Source organism: Mobula hypostoma, unplaced genomic scaffold, assembly GCF_963921235.1.
Source record: "Mobula hypostoma unplaced genomic scaffold, sMobHyp1.1 scaffold_96, whole genome shotgun sequence".
Lineage (NCBI taxonomy): Eukaryota > Metazoa > Chordata > Chondrichthyes > Myliobatiformes > Myliobatidae > Mobula > Mobula hypostoma.
In genome coordinates this window covers 276,780-289,691 of record NW_026948215.1, presented here as the reverse complement: position 1 = coordinate 289,691, position 12,912 = coordinate 276,780, and the positions used below count along the sequence as shown (strand labels likewise).

Here is a 12,912-nt window from a genome sequence, read left to right as displayed (position 1 = left end):
ATGATATCACAGAAACACAGGACAGACCAAGACTAAAACTGGCAAAAAACATATAATTATAACATATGGTTACAACTGTGAAAAGCATTACTGTAATTTGATAAAGAGCAGACTATAGGCACGGTAAAAAAAAAAGTCGCAAAGTCCCGATAGCCCATCATCTCACGCAGAGAGTAGAAGGCAGAAACTCTCCCTGCCATGGACCTCCAGCGCCGCAAACTTGCCGATGCAGCACCTTTGGAAGTATCGGACCACAGCCGACTCTGATTCTGCCTGAAGACTTCGAGCCTCCGACCAGCTCGGCGACACCGATCACTGAGCACCATCTCTGCCGTGCGCTTCGACCCCAACCCGGCCGCCGAGCAACAAGCTAATCTGAGGACTCGGGGCCTTCCCCTCCGGAGATTCTGGATAACACAGTAGCAGCGGCAGCGAAGCAGGCATTTCAATGGTTTCACCAGATGTTCCTCCGTGTTCTCACGTCTGTCTCCATCAAATCAGGATTTTGCACGGCACCCTACTTGACAGATAACAGAAATTTATCACCGGAGTAGCCGCTGCGCGCTGCATTACGTCGCCATCTTCTCCTCCATTAAGTTGAATGAATCATCCATTCAGTTCCCCGTGAGATCAAACTCATTATTTCTGACCAGAACAATCATAGTAGCAGCCTGTTTCTCATAATACGGTTTTATCATATTTATATGACACTGCTGTGTTGGCTGTCTTCGATCTGGGGTTTTAATAACGTAATCCGCAGCATTTACTTTAAATAAAATCTAATAAGGTCCATGAAATTTATCTTCCAATGGGTTCATTTGCACTGGGAAAAGAACCAACACCTTATGTCCAGGCTTAAATGACCTCAGATGACGAATATGATAGCCCAGTGGACTATTGAATAAAGGACAAAGCTTGGAAACGAAAGGATGGTGATGAACAGGCGATGAGGCGCGGTGGCCGAGAATGCACAAGAAGCCTAACAAATTGCTGGAAAACAAATGGGAGAGTGGTGACAAAATAGACGAGATTGTTTCCCGGCTTTAAGAAAAATGGATTAGCACGGCATGTGGTTGAAGACTACCAGAGGAATTATGAGGTGTTAGTCTTTCAAGCAGAGTTGAATTAATCGTGGCAGAATTGTAAACTACGGGCCAATATGCTGGCGCCGGGATCTGAAGTGCGACTGAAATAGACGGACACCTGCAAGTCCTGAGCAGGGAGGTGGATAGAGCAAATGTGCCCGATGGAGCCGTCTCTCAATCTACGTCGGGTCCTACTAAGGTAGAAGAGGCCGGACTGGGAGCACGGGTTTCAAAACTTGATCCGAAGGTTTCACAGATGATAGCATCTCCTCACCTAAAAAGACGGCTGAAGGTCTTAGTGCTGGTGGAGAGACAGCGTACAGGCCGATGTAGTGTTAAACAAGGTAGAAGGGATAAAGTAGACCTGTTAGCAGCGACAAGTCAGGGGTGCAGTGCGATTTTTTATTAGCTGCCGGGGCTTCCTTGTCCCATTCATATAATGAGCAGGTACACAAATTGGGCGTGACATTTATATATGAATAGGGCTTCTTATAATGTCAAACACTAAATCAAGATGAAAGAAATACATGAATTCCAGAGCTGCACGAAATATAGTGATGATTAAGACATAAACAAGATTATGGCCTATCACTACATTTCAATGTATAACTGGTACAATAAAACATATACAGTAATACTTCATTTAATATTATGAAAAATTATTGCACGTTTGCATTCACTAAATATCATAAAAATGATTATCAAACAAGTAAAGAAAAAGACGGTAATCATGTATTTTACCAAATTAAATGTAAGTACCTACTTACCAAATGGCAGCACGACAAGTTTCACTGTAATTTACACAAAGGGTCAAGCGTAATACGTGTTTCAAATGTGATCCGTGACTCCCGGTGGGCGCATTGTAATTGAATTTGTTTTATTATTGTGACATGTACTATCAAGCAAATAATTGGATGTTCATTAAAACGATTTCATGCATAGTATTCAAAGAGAATAAATCCTTATGCAGTGCATTGCAGTAAAACAACAGCGGTGCAGAATAAATTGTAACAGCTAAAGTTAAACAATAATGCACAATATTACTATGAGATACATTGTGAGGTCAGGGGTCAAACATATCGGCTCCCCTCGAGCCCCATCAAAAGAGACGACCCTAAGGAGTAACTCACTGTAAACACCTTCGTGTCGGATAAAATATGAACACGCAAATGCTGCAGGTATCGTTCAGAATCGGCAACACAGAACGCAAAAGGAAATTTTAGCCAGAAAGGCAGTAAAAATATCACCTCTGCTACAATATTAATTCCCACGTTACTCTCCCGGGGCCGAAACAGCCCTGCCGTTACTGCAATATTTCACATGCAAACCACTGGACGTTAAGTAAATTCACCGGTGCTCCAACTGTGAGACCTCCTCCGCAATGGTGAGATCGGAGTCTGGCTTAGTAACCACCTCATCTAGCTCTTTAGATCTGTCGTCGCGGTGGCCTGGAACACCAGACCCCAGGGCGATTTAATTCCCCTTTCCTTTCCCACGCTGACATATCTATTCTAGGACTCCTCCGCCGTCGAATTGATCGGCAATGAGCAAACTAGAATAACTTCACCTCATTTTCCACTTGGCACAATCCATAATGTCCAGGCTGTTTCTGTGAACTGAGTTAATTCGCCGTTGAATGGGACAGACAAAAAGGAGTCTGCAGATGATGGAATTCCTGACCAAATCGAACACATTACTGTCGGAACTCAGCATGTCTGACAGCATGGATAGATGGAAATGGGATGTCGACATTTCGGGCCGAGACAGTCCATTAGGTTTGGAAAGGATATGGCAGAAGTCAAGGAGGAAGGGAAAGGTCCGGTGAAGGGGAGGGGCAGAGGCTGGAGGGAAAAACGTGAGTTCAGCTGATTGGGAAGGCGGGTGATCGGGAAGGCGGAATGAAAGGGAATCATAAATCAAGCCGGGAGTTGATGGGTGGAAGACGAAAGAGCTGAGGAAGACGAATATGATAAGCCAGTGGACTATGGAATAAAGAACAGAGCTTGGAAACGAGAGGATGGTGATGAGCAGGTAATGAGGGCGTGGTGGCCGAGAATGTGTGAGAAGCTCCACGGATCGCTGGTAAAGAAACGGGAGAGTGGTGTCAAAATAGTCGAGATTGTGTCCCGGCGGTAAGAGACATGGATGTTCATGACCTGTGGTTGAAGACTACCTGAGGCATTATGAGGTGTTAGTCCTTCACGCTGAGTTGGACTGCTCGTGGCAGAATTGGGCCGACATGGACCGACATGCCGGCGCCGGAATCTGAAGTGTGACTGAAATAGACGGACACCTGCAAGTCCGGAGTGGGGAGGCGGATTGAGCAAATGTGCCCGATGAAGCCGTCCCTCAGTCTACGTCGGGTCCTGCTAAGGTGGAAGAGGCCGGACTGGAGCACGAGTTTCAAAAAATGATTCGAAGGTTTCACAAATAAAAGTATCTCCTCACCTGAAAGGACGGCTTAGGGTCTTAGTGCCGGTGGAGAGATAGTATACGGGCCGATATAGTGTTAAACAAGGTACTGTAGCAGGGATACGGGAGATACGTGGGCTGCGACGGGTAATCAATCGAATCGCCCAAAGAACGATGTGCCAAACCGGAGATGTGGGACTGCATGACGGTAGAGTAGCTTTGGATGTGCCGGAGGTGTCGATGCATATCTTTCATGCAAAGGCTCCTGGTGTGTTACCTGAGGACAAGGGGACCCAATCCCTTTTATTGTTTGGGTTGGGATGGGGTAATGGCACACTTAATGGAAATAGAGCAGTTAGTGATGATGTCATCGGCGATTATGGTGGAATGGTGGAGCGGTGAGGCCGCTGACTCAGGACTTCCTCGCAACAATGAGGGCAAGCAGAGATTTTACCACTTTTATTAGCTGCTCCCTGAACTTGGCCTGTGTAAAGGCGTAAAGGGCCGTGTTTGTACAACAGCTCAGAAGCTGCAAAATGATGCCAAGCTGTCGCAGCCATTCGGGGGGACGTCCAAATTTGGTAAGAATAAACAGCCCATTCCAAGCAGAGTAGAAAGTGAAAGGAGCCCACAGCAGAATGAAATTCCCCGAGACGTTCAGCAATAAAACGAGGGATTTCCTGCGTTTCTTCATCTCCGGGTCTCTGGCAGTCTGTCCGTTTCCGGGAACCCTAAATCTCCTGCGAGCTCTGCTGGAGACTAGGACGTGCCTGACCGTTCGTTCGTCAGCAGAACCAGGACAAATGGGACTACAGGGGTCAGAAAGTTAAAAAAAAAATAGTTCAATTGGAAACGACACATATGTACGCAAAAAAGACGCTCTCTCCCAACAAATGAATGGATCAGTTCTCCATGTGTAGTACCGTGAAAGCCGAAAACACCAGTAAATATTCTTCAAACAGCTAATCACAGTCACTGTTCCTAAAACCACGGCCGCAGTTTTCACGGTGCAATACTTTGACTTCAGCTTCTGGCAACAAATGGCGATAAACCGATCAATGGTGAACGTGACGGTGAACCAGACCGAACAGTCGGTGACGGTGTAAATCAGAGCAGCGTGGATATTACACACCTTGGGCATTATGTGGAGGAAATCGTACGTAAGTGGAATCTTGTTCAATATCAGGTCCAGGATAAGAACCAGCAGATCCACCACTGCCATGATAACCAGGTAGCAAGTGACAACTTTGGAGAGACCGCACTTTCCCCTGGACAGAATGAATATGGTTACCATGTTCACTGCGAAAGTAGGAAACTAGTTGGTTACACACATCAGGGAGGTTCCTCTTCAAGCAACATATACTGCAGACCACTTTCTTGTCTGTAACAATGTTAGAAATGATTATACAATTCGGCGGAATATAATCGTAGATTGCCATTCAATAAACCTTCATTGTTTTGCAAACTACTGTAGACAGTGCAATCTGTTCGATCAACAAACAATGATGGCTGATGATTGGCAAATTTCGTACGTCTTGAGGGAAAAGGAGCTGAATGATGCATCATCCATTAACTCTGCATAATATCAGCTGTCGTGAGTAAGTGTTCTTGACACCCCCACGTTTAGCTGAAGCGCAGATCCCCGTCCCTAATTGTTACTCAGGTCGCCAGCATTGCAGGGAAAGCAGCAGCCAGAAGCCCTATTATTGCATCTCTCATCTTGCTTGTGGACATTGAGTGATTGATTATGTCACAAGGCTCACCGACTCCTTCTTGTATTTTTGCCTTCATACCTGTATGATTATTCATTAAAGTCTCGATAATGCGTTATCTTTTTCAGCACCATTGATCCTGCGATAGACTCCGAGTGACAATTGAAACGGTAACAAAAGAAATAAACTGTTCACGTCCGTGGATACAGAAAAAGAAACACGATCCTGGGTAGAAGCGGATTTATAAAGAGAATGAGAGAACGTACACGGCACGTTTTTTTTTTTTTTGCGGAATGGGGAAGTTAAAGAATGTTCTGAAGATATCCTGAGAACATATAAGAGGGAGGTAGTTCTGTTTTGAGCAGAAATACGAATGACCTCTTTGATAATATGGTAGGCACGTCCGAAGTTCTTAAAAGCGGAGGGACCTGATTAATGTTCAGGAACAGCCTGACGTGAAGATCACAGTCACACCGATTAGCGACGGAAAGACGGGGGGTTGCAACCCAGCTGGATTGCAAAGGAACCCCAAGCGAGGAAGAACCTTGTTTCACAGCAGATAAACTTGAGGTGGGGATAGGACGGATGGAAAGGGGGTATCCTGTCAAAATGTAAAGTTTCAACGTCTCACTGACAGGCCGCTGTGTGCAACGATTGTATGTAAATTTACTCATCAGAAATTCAAGCATTGCATTCGAAGCATTAACTTGTATTAACAAGTTTATTTGCAACACACGGACAAAGACAATCAGTATTTACAGAACAGTAGCTACACCCATAATTGCTATCTGATTTCTGCCGCCTAAACAACAGTCGATCCGGCGCCGTGACCGTCCGCTGACGGAAACCTCTCAATGTGCCCGCAACGACCCCGTGCTCCACCTCCAAGGACACGCGGGCACGGACGTATACTCGGAAAGGGGGCAGGCAGTCGGACCTGGCAGCGCCCTTCATCTTCCGCCGCCTTGACCCGTGAATGGCCATCTTGACCAAGCCCGGAGACAGGCCGACCAGGAGATCCTCCTCTCGACTCGCCCCCTTCCGAACTGGGTGCCCGCAGGTGAGGAGCGCGGGACTAAGGTGCAGCAGGAATCTCAGCAGCAGCCATTCGGAGCATTAACTGAGACAGCATCATCACAGCAGACGATCATAAGCCATTCGATCATGGCTGATTTATTTCTCTCCAAACACCAGTTTCCTGCCTTTCCCACTTAAATGCTGATGCCACTATTCATGACGTACCTATAAACCTCCGCTTAAAATACATCCAATCTTCTGGCCTCTGTAACAGTGTATAGCAACGAAATTCATAACCACATTATCTCTGGCAATAGAAATTCCCCCATAGCTTTCTTCCGAACGCGTCATTCATCTATTGTGAGGCTGCGCTCTCTGGTCCTACACTCTCCCACTGTTGGATACATACTTCGCACGACAGCTCGATCTGAGCGTTTCGATTACAGGTAAGCTTCCCCAGTTACCATGCTCCATCCTCCTAAACTCCAGCGAATACAGGCACAAGGCCATCAAACTCGCCTCATGCTTTAAATCGTTTATTGTTCTGAACCTGCTCTGGATGATCACCACTGCCAGCACATAATATCTTAAACAGGATTCCTCACGGCAGTAAATTACCAAAGTGCATAAAACAATGATTTGTGTAATTATCAACTGGTATGTGCGAGAGAAGCATTAATGATTATTATGAGAGGTACACGTGAGAAGGAAAATGTGCTGTTGTTATCTTTGGAAAGACACTCACCGGGAAGAGCAATGATAGCGAGGACGGAGAAAACAATCACTTGAGTGGTTTCTAAAGAAAGCGCGACTCGATAATCTACCGATAAATCTGCAAAAAATATATGGAACCATCCAGAAGATATTTTTCCCATTGCCTGTTATATTCCAATTTGTCTTTCCCGGACTCTGATCCATGACAGAAGGAGCCAGTCCGTCCTTACTCTCCTCTTTGTGCAGCTCCGGATCTGTGTCCGCGGCAGGAGAGGCTGCTCTCGCTGAAACTGGGGGAACTGAGTGTTAGAGACTCTTATTGATAAGAGAGAGAACCCCCCCCCCGGTGACGTCAGCAGTCTACACTGAATTGACGCGAATTATTTTCTATGAAGCTAAGGGAACAGATAACCCTTGGTTTACTCAGTCGCTGAGAAAGCAGTGCGTAGACGTGCGCTGTTGTTGTTACATGCCTTAGAATTACAAAAATAATAACAAATATTACACTTCGGTGGATTTAATGAAGTATAAACGAGAGCGAAATCGTCCTTAAATAATGAAAAAGATTGTTTGTATTTTCGTTAAAAATCCCCTCTCAGGAACGAGGTAAATTAGTCACAAATCACACATGATTCCTCTTTGTTTTGCTTAAAAGCGGGGGAGCAAAAAGCAATGGGTCTGAAACAGCGCGCCATTAGCTTGGAATGTGGAAGTTTATTGCGAGAGAAAAGGGCTGTCAGTCTTTTGTACAAACATGCTCGCATGGTAGGCAGGAGAAGGAAGTAGACATAAAAGGCAGACATGGGAAGGAAGGGAAGAGAGAGGGAGAGAGAGAGAGAAAGAGGGAGAGAGAAATACAGAGACAATAATTATCGAATTAGCTGTCGTTAACGGGGTTCCATGCAGCACAATGTGTAACAGATCACTAATTGGTCGATAAGTATTCTTTGCAAACTATCCTTCTGTGGTTCTGCAAGTCATTGATCAGTATTTCTCATGTCATGCTGACACAGAATATATGGTAATGATTTTCAACATCTGTACGGTGCCTCACCTCCTTGCGAAGTCCTGATGCTGTTCAATCAGAAAGGAACAGGGGAAATAAAGAATTAAAACCAAACTCTCCTTACGGCCCATACCTGTACTCGTAGCCCTTACAGGAGTCCACGCCACAGACTTACGGACGTTATCACTGTTTGGCAGCTGTTGCTGTTCCGCTGTGTGTAAAGAGTCGGTGTGACAGGATAGGCTTCAATCCAGGGGCATTGGCATATTTTTATGAAATGACTGTTTTTATTGGCAAGCAACCGGGTTGCTGTAACTTTGGACAATTTACCCACCATTGCAGATCACACAAAAGCAAACAGACAGCAGCACTCTAAACCGGTTGTTCGGTTTATTTTATTATGCTTTGTTCTTCTTTGTTCGGTTGCTTGGAATGTTTCCTCTCACTGAGCAGTATGTGCATTCAGATATTATCTCAAACTCTTTGTAAACCGGTCTTGTTTTGTTTTTGCGTGGACTAATAACATCGCATGTCTGTAATCTTGCAAAGGTCTAACGGAAACAGATGAATCACATCTCTTCTTAACTGTTATTAATCGCTATTGTGGTTTGCAATAAGCTTCTCTTAAAGCTCAGAAATGTAGAAACAGCACATGTATTCACATTAGTTACCGCAAGTAATTTGAAAGAAAGGTGTTTAAAAATGGGAAGCGTTTGATTAAAGCCATATATGTTATTTTAAAGCATAATTCTTCGTCACGCAAGACAAGCACAGCTGTACACAGTAGGTGTGGAAGGAAATATATTACTAGATTCTACTGTCGGCAGTTTATGTCGCGCCACTGAATTCAAGCGGCACCTGATTATATAACTTCAGCTTCTTTATCTGCGAATCCACTAAACAGAAACCAGATTTAAATTTGACGTATAAATCGCAAATGTCTTCCGTGTAACTGTAACAAATTAAGCAGGTTTTCTGATGTGAAACCCTGTGCCATGAACATTCGCTCTCTCGGGTCTAATCGGTCGGAGTGTGACCACCGTCCGATCTAACGATAACAATAAAACACAGCGAGCGCTCTTCCCCCAAAACTTGAGTGTTTACTGCTCTGCTTGCGAAAAGCATCATATGATCTTAACGTTTAGGGTGCTAGAAATCTATCAATGATGTCAATATTGAGGCATTGACTGTGCAGTTTGCATCTTGCTGAACAAACAACAGTAATGTTTGCTGGCATGTGAGCGGCCATTAACGATTCAATCAATATATTACGAATATTGTTACTCTTTCCCTTCGGGAGCTGTGACAGTGCGACCAATGATAGTTGGACATCATGTTTAGTCGTATGGTTCTGCTGAGTGACGTGTTTATAACAGACCTTCATGTTATCAGTGATGGTGTTGGAGTAGCAGCGACATTACTAGTGTGATACATAGTGGAACTGGGAGTGCAGTTTAGTTCTCCGTGACGGGGCCGGATATGCAGTGAAATGTCACTGTGATCAGGGATGTTGGCTGGAGCAGCAGGGGCGCTGTCAGTCTGGTCAGTGATGTGTCTGGATCTACAACGATAAAAAAAAAACAAACAAACAGGAATAGCTGATTTCCCTTGATCATCAGACTTCTGAATCGCATAGAAACCAGAAACCATCCCTTACTACATTTTGTAGCCTTTATGCCTAAACTTAATTTAACTTTTAACTTAATCAGAGTCGCACATTATTAGTGCACAGTATTTATTTTTTAACTCGCGGATGTTGCGAAGGTTTAATTGAACGGCGGACATCATATACATCGTTTTCAAGGGAATTTGGTGCGCGATGTTTTGCAGAAGTTGAAGCCACTTTGTGCTGAGAGAAGGATTACCCCTTAGTAATAATGATCAGTTAGGGACAGGCAGATTCTGTACTTATTGTGTCAACTAAACCTCTAGTGAATTTACACAACCGAACAGCTGAGTGAACACGTAGTAATTTCCTAGACAGCCCCCACCCCACGAATGAACAGACAAAAAATGTGAAGCCTGGGAAGGGAGTCTACGCTTGCCAGGTACTCTTCCTGGTCCTGATCTCATCTCCACGTGTCCGACCTGGGGTTTTTACTTCAGCGATCTGCATTACTTTACTTCAGGAGAGTCATTGCCCCTTTGCACTCGAGGACTCACATTGGAACCACACTAACAGGTGAATGAAGATGAAGGTGACATGCCACTAGCGGAATCCTGTTTTGCTTGCTCTATCACAGAAGGATGTTCACCCTCGGCGCTGGTAAAGTTAGAGCACAAATGACTTGATATACCTGCCGAACACCCTTCAATCGCCAGTGGGAATGTCATTTTACTCGTGTCCGGAGCCTTTCTGCCCACACGCCAAACCCCTCCCCCAAGACTGCCGCCCCCCCCCCCCACCCCACCCCGCAAAAAGGAAACTTGACCCCGTGGTGAATTTTAGTGAGACTGCTCAGATGACAAACTTTATACCCGCACGTCTGCCATATTCTGCGTATTAAACAATGCTCCTTGTTGATAGCTGTATATTGTGAGCTCTGTGCATTGCCCCAATGGATGTGTTTGGACTGCAGTGAGCTGAGAAACGTAAATATTATACTATATCTAAAGGCCTTTATGCTCATGTACTTGGTTTCATAATGATGTTCCGAGCATTGATCTCTGATATCACCCGTCCTTCACCAACGCCCACTCCAGCCCACTGCTACCCCGTCAATGGCTTCACTGGAACAGCAACTCGAAAGTCGTTCGGCAACACATTTTTGAAGTTTATGAAGTTGTTGAATATGACCGCCCAGGGGATAATAATCCAGCGATGTATGTTTAAAGATCACATAGAATTGTTGATTTGAATTCAGTTGAATAATTTTCACTGAATAATCTTGTCTCAGAAACACCGATACGTAAAGGTACGAGAATGCCGCCAGCTGTTGTTCCGTTTGTGCGTTTTCAGCATTAATTGCTCTCTCTCTGATCAGTCTGTCCCTCTCTGTGACTCCAACCCGATATCAATTCTCACGTTTTGGATATCAATCCAAAAGTTTTAGGATTGTTTATTGTCATTCATCATTCCACGATGGTAATGGAGAAGGAAGCCCCTCTTAGTCCATTACTATTTGATATTGCTTTGGAACCGCTAGCTATTGCCATTCGTGACTGCCTCATATATTTGGTATTACTCGTGGAAATGAGACTCATAAATTATCACTATATGCAGATGATCTACTATTATATATTTCTAACCCAAGAAAATCTATTCTGGCAGTATTAACTTTGCTTGCTCAGTTTAATAGATTTTCTGGTTATGAACTGAACCTAAGTAAGAGTGAACTCTTTTCATTAAATATGCAGGTTCCTATTTATAGAAATTCTCCATTTAGATTGATTACTGATTATTTTACTTATTTGGGAGTTGAAATTACTAAGAGACATAAGGATCTATTCAATTTCAACCTTTTACCATTAATTAGTCAGGTTAAACAACTGATTACTAAATGGGCCCCTTTGTCTCTATCATTGATTGGCCGTATTAATGCTTTTAAAATGATTATTTTACCCAAATTTTTATATTTATTTCAAGCGATACCGATTGTTATTCCTAAATCTTTTTTTGATATTATTGACTCTAAAATTTCTTCTTATATATGGCAAAATAGAAATCCCAGATTAAGTAAAGATACTTACAGAAATCTAAGAAAGAAGGTGGCTTGGCATTGCCTCTGCTAAGATTTTACTATTGGACAATTAATATCCGATACTTAATATTTTGGACACAAGATTGGAATATAACTCCAACCCCACATTGGGTAAACCTTGAAGGCCATTCTGTACAAGGGTTTTCTTTAGCCTCCATTCTAGGAACTTCATTGCCTTTTGCACTATCTAAATTGAATAAACAAATTTTCAACCCTATACTTAAACATACATTGCGAATATGGTTTTAATTTCGTAATATTTTTGGCCTTAATGAATTTATGTTATCAAGTCCTATTATATCTAATTTTTTTTCCAACCTTCGGTAATGGACCAAGCCTTTTTGATCTGGAAAACGAAAGGCATAATATGTTTTTGCGATTTATTTTTGGATAACTGCTTTATGTCTTTTGAACAGTTATCTGAGAAATTTTATTTGCCTAGATCCCATTTTTTTAGATACTTACAAATAAGATTTTCTTTTGTAAATATTACGTTGTCTACCTTTCCGACTTCCAATCCTTCTGGTACTCTTGATAGAATTTTAGGCTTTAATCCTTTGCAGCAGGGATTAATAGCAATAATTTATGATATAATTATGAAATTACAGCCAGATATACCTGACAAAATTAAAAGTGAATGGTAAAGGGAACTTCAACTTTCCCTACCTACAGAGAAATGGGATACAATTTTTCAATTAGTTAGTACTTCTTCTATATGTGCTAAACATACTTTAATACAATTTAAAGTAGTACACAGAGCTCATATGTCCAAAGATAAACTAGCTCGTTTTTATTCCCATATAAACCCTATTTATGATAGATGTCACTCTGAAGTGGTTTCTTTAACTCATATGTTTTGGTCCTGTCATCTTTTATAAAAATATTGGAAAGACATTTTTGATATTATTTCAACAGTTCTATGCTTCGAATTAAAACCTCATCCTATTACGGCAATCTTTGGATTGCCAATGGTAGAACATAGATCTTTGTCTTCTTCAGCCTGTCGAATGATAGCTTTTGTTACTTTAATGGCGAGAAGATCTATTTTGTTGAACTGGAAGGAAGCTAATCCTCCAACTACATTCCAATAGTTTTCTCAAACCATATTAAGTTTAAATTTAGAAAAAAAATATAGAAGTGATATTTTTGATCCTTCGGTTACATTTGAAGAAACTTGGAAACCTTTTACGCAACATTTTCATATGATGTAATCTGACCTTTCCGAATCTTTTCTCTAAATTTAAGTTATATGATGAGAGGAGCGG

At 42.8% G+C, this 12,912-nt stretch overlaps 1 pseudogene; it reads right to left on the bottom strand.

Moving 5' to 3' along the window:
- Window positions 1-3,909: 3,909 nt before the first annotated feature.
- LOC134341894 (probable G-protein coupled receptor 139) lies at window positions 3,910-7,144 on the bottom strand (annotated as a pseudogene).
- Window positions 7,145-12,912: the final 5,768 nt, after the last annotated feature.